The sequence below is a fragment of the Echinops telfairi genome, unplaced genomic scaffold (assembly GCF_000313985.2).
Source record: "Echinops telfairi isolate 266 unplaced genomic scaffold, ASM31398v2 ScPeMD7_34;HRSCAF=130, whole genome shotgun sequence".
NCBI lineage: Eukaryota > Metazoa > Chordata > Mammalia > Afrosoricida > Tenrecidae > Echinops > Echinops telfairi.
In genome coordinates this window covers 2,698,371-2,704,997 of record NW_022103931.1, presented here as the reverse complement: position 1 = coordinate 2,704,997, position 6,627 = coordinate 2,698,371, and positions in this window count along the sequence as shown.

Below are 6,627 nucleotides of genomic sequence, written 5' to 3'. Positions count from 1 at the left end.
TGACTTGTGAATGAAATGCTGATGAAACTGTTAAAAAAAATTTTAAGTCATTTACAACGAACAAATTGTTGGTCTTGAAAAATTCTATAATGTGCTCTGCAGCTTTAGTTTGATCACCAAGTCCACATTTTCCTATTTCTATTTCTTCCTCTTTGTTTTCAACTTTTTCATTCTAATCACTCATAATTGTGACTGTATGTTTGATCAATTTCCAACTAAAATCATTGGTAGAATTCTTCAATTTCTTCATTACTAGTTTTTGTGGTTGGTGCATAAATTCGAATAATAGCTGTACTGATTGGATTTCCTTGATGGTAGATAGATATTATCCTATCACAGACAGCATTGTAGTTCGTGATTGCTTTTGCAATGTTCTTTTTGACAATTAAAGCAACACCATTCCTCTTGATTGTGTTATTCTGGGCATATGATTTTCTGAGTCAAAGTGGCCAATCCCTGTCCATTTACCCTCACTAGTGATTACTATAGATCTTTACGCATCCCATTTCATTATTGACAACTTCCAATTTTCCTGGAGCCATACTTTGTGCATTCCAACTTCTGACCATTAGAAGGTTTTTGCAGTTGTTTCTCTTTATCATGAGCGGTGCCCCGTCAGCAAATGCAGGTCTGAAAGGCCCCTCCCACAGGCTTAACTCCATTCATGCCACCATGTTGGCTTCACTCCGAGAAAGCAGCTTGAGTCACATTTCTAGTGCCCTCTGACATATGGGCCCACCCTGGCGCTATCTCCTACAGTGTTCTGCTCCCATCCATTAGGACTTCAGTATTTAACAATATTTTGAACTTATGAATAAGATTTTCAGAGGCTAATTCCTCCAGAGTGGGCAGCGGATTCCTTCTTCATTGTCTTAGTCCGGAAGCTCCTCTGAAACCTGTTCACGTTGAGCGACCCTGCTGGAGCTTGAAATACCAGTGACATAGCTTCCATCATTACCGCACTACAGTATGACAAACTGACAGATAGTGGCCGAGAACTGCTTCATAGTGTTTCCAAAATTGTAATATTTATGGGAGCAGAACACTGGGCTTTTCTCCTGCAGAGCCACAGGTGCATGCAAAATGCTGACTTTTCTGTTTATTAATGCTTTCGAAACCACCAGGCACGGAACATAAAATAGTTAAGCTCATTTTTAAATAACAAAATGGAGAAAGTACAATACCTACTTCATCAACTGAATATAAAGCTATTATTTTCACCACAGTGTGATGTTTCCATTAAATCAGTGAATAAAATAGAAAGTTCCGAAAATGGTCCACATATGCATGGTCATGCAAATTTTTAAAATAAAGGCACTAAAATACCTAAACTGGAAGAGAAAATTTTTGAAATTAATTTTTCTGGGAAAAGTAACCATCCATATGATAAACCTCAATACTTAGATTCACACTACATACGAAAATTTACTAAAGATGGATCATAGGGCTAAATTTATAATAATGTAAAACTTATACAAGAAAGCATAGGGAAAAATCTTTGTTCTAGGTCAAGTGGGGGTTAAAAAATATATATCTTAATGGTTTTGTTTCCTAACGCAACAAGCATGAATCATAATGGTAATAAAAATAACGGACTTTTATCAAACTTCAAACATTTGTTTCTCAAGAAATTAGGGCCTAGTGTCTATGTGAAGGAACTCTGGAGGTGGAGCAGGTTTTGTGTTTGGCTGCTAACCAAAAGGCACTCTTTGGGAGAAAAATGAAGGTTTCTATTCCAATAAAGAGTTATAGTATTGGAAACCCACTCCTATAGGATTGCTATGTTTTGGAACTGATCCGAAGGCAGTGAGTTTGAGGTTTGGTTTGGTCTACGAGAAACACAATTTTCTAATCCCATGTTGCAACAACGAAGCTCACTTCACTTCTACCAATACCTTCCACACAAACGTGGGTCTCTTTATTTTTGTTGCACAAATCTCATTTGATTATCTTATCCTATAAAAGCTCTTCTTTCGTTCTGTTTTATCTGGACAACCATCTTCCTCACTTATTGGCCTGCCTCCTCTGAGAAACCTTCTATGAGTCTTTTAACACCCCAGGGCTACGTACACTTTCCCCCTCAATCGTCCTACAGCTTCCTAAGCTATATTTCATCCATCTATTGTAATCGTCCCATTCTTGGCCTAGCACACTCAGAATAACATGCAGCAGAAGCCGAGTCTTACTCATCTCCACATCCCCAGGACATGGTCCATGACAGGTTCAGAGAGAAGACTTCCCTTGTATCTTCACAGTTTCTGTAAGATATTATTTTCACTCTTATTTCAAAAACTAAACCAAAGACTCTGAAATTACTTTCTTTTTTTTCCTTCAGGGTACTGTTTTCAAGGAGTACCCTTGAAATTGATTGTGGGCTCCCTCTTCAAATCTGACTAGCAAATAGGGGGTCTAACTTGTTGACATCATTTGAAACCCAGGTGAGAAAGATGACATTGGATACAGTAGGACTTGTCAATAAAGAATTCTCACCTCTAATACTATCTTTTTCATGTAAGCCAACCCAGGGACTGTTCCCTCTGACTCTCATATTTTCCAAGTCACCAGATGCTGATTGACATGTAGACTCAGCATCTCCCATACACCTCTGAGAAGACAATCTGTACGGTTGATTTGGACAAAGGATGCCACCACCAAGGTCAGGCCTTCTTTCACTAAATACCAATTTGGATCCATATCCATATATCTGAGGCTGTGCTGTACATATTTCTGTGAATCTAAAGGCGGGTAGAAAACTGAGTAATACACCTGTTCATGGTATCCATTTCAGATGGAACATAAGATAGTCAAACTCATTGAGTTCAGCTTCTTGAACACCTCTATTGTTTCTGTAAAGCAAAAAGAAACCAGAGTGGAGAATGAAAAAAGAGAGAGAGAGAAATGGAAAGTGTTGGAGTAAGAGATATAGGGACATAGGGATGTCACATATCACAAAGGAATCTACTGCTTTAACACAGCACACACTCAGCTACACGAGGGAGGAAAGCCAGGGTGGGGGTAAGGCAGATAGAACGAGGTAAACAGGTACTTCCCCAGCCTCACTGAACTCAGCAGAGTGAGAAGCTCACCTAATGTCTTCAAGAAAATTCTGCAAAGCACACTCTTCCTGGAAGCATGATCGTCACTCCCTTCCTTCCATATTCTGAAATGGTGAGTGTGATTTCTTCTCTCTGCTGTTGTGCGGGAATATCAGTTGTATGTAGAGTTTACTGCCACATGTCCAGCACCTGGAACAAGGACCAAGGATGCACACAGCAGTTACTGAATAGAGTAATGCATATGAGTGTTGGCAGGAAGATCTAGGTTAAAGTTATATGCTATTGCACAGAATGTGAAAGACCCTCTCAAAGACACTGAAGAACTCATTGTTTTGCCTGACACCATGGACACGCTATTTGATAACACAGACTTGGCCAGGAAACCTGTTTTTCCTGGAGGTTCTTGGAGGACCTGGTTCTAGAGAACTGGGGATGTTTCCCCAAGCCCTGCAGGTAAGAATGTATAGCTAGTCTTTGCCTCTCTGGCTGCTCATAGTCCACCTGCCTCCCCTGACCCTTCCAGACGAAAAGAACACCCAGTCTGTGGAATTTCCCAAGGCTCCCAAAGATCGAATTGCCACTCTGCTTTGCCTTTGCAGGAAACTCAGAAAGTCCATGGCATACTCCAGAACAGTTGTTCTCAACCTTCCTAATGCCGCAACCCTTTAATAATAATGCCTCATGTGGTGGTGACCCCTACCCACCCATAAAAGTATTTTCGTTGATACTTCATAGCTGTAATGTTGCTACAGCAATGAATTGGGCGACCCCTGTGAGAGGGCTGTTTGACCCCCAAAGGGGTCAACCCACAGGTTGAGAACCGCCACTCTTGAAGCTACCCTCTGCTCTTCCCTGTTGCTCCACTGGTGGACCAGAAATAAATGGTGGCACTCTCAATTGTTTTACTGCATGACATTTGATTTAAATGTCTCAGCACTTGCATTAGCTTTACACAAGGTAAGGGTTGTCAGTTCTGGTGGCTGTGGACTGGTGGAGAGAGGCTAGCTATTCATTAGCCCCATCATATCTACGGCCTCCTTCTTGAGGCAGTGCTTTCAGTGCTGAACCATGATTATAATAAACGTTAGCCAACAAAAAGTTGGTTTTTCCTGAATGACAGCTCTGATCATGTCCATGCAAGAATGAGGAAGGAATAACATCTCCCTCCCTCCTAACAACGCACACACTTTTCATCTCATTGAAAAACTGGGCTGTGTCCTTTTGGAACAGAGGGGATTTGGAGAATAAGAATTACTGAATCCTTAGACAAAACCTAAATCCATATCCTTCTAATAAGCCCCAAACACTCCTAGCCCATCATAAGACAGAGCCTTCTAACAGGATAACCTTGTGTCCAATTACAGATGGTTCATTTTCATATTTTAAGGCTCATTTCCCCTTGGAAAACTAATGTGTCCTGATATATACAGCAACAAAATATCAACCATAAAGTACATTTAAAAAACCCAAACTGTGGCTCAGTGTCTACTGAAACACAATTATCTAATACCACGTTGCAAACACAGGCTTGGACTTCTACTAAACTCTAGAACAGAAACCTGGGTCTGTTTATTTTCTGTTGCACAAACTCACTTTATTATTAGGAATTCCTGCTTGTAAAGACTTTCCTTCTACTTCCCGGGCCAACTTTCGTCTTTACTCATTGCAAGCATGCCTTCTCTAGGAAATCTCGGACTCTACTGGGTCCTAGGGCTTGGTAGCTTTCCTACTCAGTCCTCCCTTACTCTCTGTTCATTACTCTGTTCCATTCATCCCATTCTAAGCCCAGCATCCACAGAATGGCTTGTGGCAGAAGCTGCGTCTCATTCATCTCCCCAACTCTAGAACAGAGATAGGTTCACAGAGGAGACGCAAACTGTCTTCTCAGTGTAGGTCAGAGATCATTTCCACTCTTACGTCCAAAGCCAAACCAAAGACTCTGAGGTCACTTAGCCACTCTGCACCTCTTTTGCTTCAAGGAACCATTTTCCAGGAACTCCCTTGAAATGTGTGGTGTGGTCTCCCACAGTGTGAGTGTGTGTCAAAGAGGAGTCACGACTTGGCAACATCATTTGAAATGTAAAAATGAAAGATGAGATTTCATAGAGGAGAGTGTGCCAACAGGGAGCTCTTGTCCCTGCTATCCTCTTTTTCACTTAATCCAGCTCAGGAAGCGTCCCCTCTGTGTCACCTTTTCCAAGACCTCCTGGTCCTAAACCACGTGTACACCCACCACCTACCAAATGTTGATTGACAAGCAGACACAGCACCTCACATAATCCTCTGAAAGGACAACTTGTGCTACTGACCTAGATTCATGATTCAGGTCGATACTTTCTGTCTCTGAGGACGAATTTGGACCCAGCCTCCTCCCCAGATCTTTGCAGTGCGTGATTCTGTGAACCTAAAGGTGGGAGGCAGCCTGCCCATGGTATCCACTCCAAAAGAAGACTCACCATTGTCCTGAACACCTCTGTTGTTTCCCTCCAGCGAGAACTAGGAAGAAGAAGGAAAAAGATAAATTGGAAGTTTGGAGTAAGAGCCACAAGAACAGAGGCGATGTTACACCCACTGCTTGAACATGGTGCGCTCAGCTACATGAGGGAGGAGAGCCAGGCTGGCGGCAGAGCTGACTGAGGGGCCTTAAGGGGACAGGTCCTCAGCATCTTTGAACTTAGACGTCTGAGGTGCTCAGCTGTCCTATTCAGGGGAGTCCTCTTAGTCACTACATGCACATCACACTTTTCTAAAGCATGGTCTTCATTCTCTTCTTTCCCCTTCCTGAAATGGTGAGTCTGATTTCCCTCAATTGTTGTGGGAGAATATCAGTTTTAGGGGAGTGAGCTTCGTCTGGAGAGTTTACTACCGTATGGCCTGTGTCTGGACCAGAGAGCAGGGGTGCACACAATGTCAGGGCTGGCAGGGACCGCTACATTGAGGCGATTTATTCTTTTGCACAGAGCAGGGAAGGCCTGCTTACCCATACTGAGGAAGTTGCTGTTTTGTCTGATACCATGAAGAATCCACTCAATGGCACAGGCCTGACCACAGCCAGAGAACCCTGGCATGTTCCACCATGTCTTTTAGGTGAGAACTTAGAGCCAGGCTCTGCCTCTCTGACTGCTCATGATCCCCCTGTCTGCTTCCCCCTACTCTATCCTGCTCAAACAAAAAGGACTCTCAGACCCCTGAATTTCCCAGCGCTCCCAAAGACCCACTTGTCACTCTGCTTTTGCATAGCAGGAGAGGGGATCCCCAGGAGCTCCATGACCTGACACCCCAGGAGCCACACACAATGCACCATGAACTGTGATCAAGTTACCTCTGCTCCCACATGCCCCTGCTCTCTCCTGTTTCTCTGTCAACGGGCCTGAAATAAATGCTGGCACGTGCATTTATTTTGCTTCGTGATATTTAACTGTCTCAACAGTGACATCGGTATCAGATGATTTAAGAGTCCACATTTGGGGCGGTTGTGGGCTTGTGGAGAAACAGTGGACTAGATATTAGCCCTGTCAAGTTCTACGTTCTCCTCCTGGAAGCTACCCCTCCTCCACTGCCATGGAGTCAG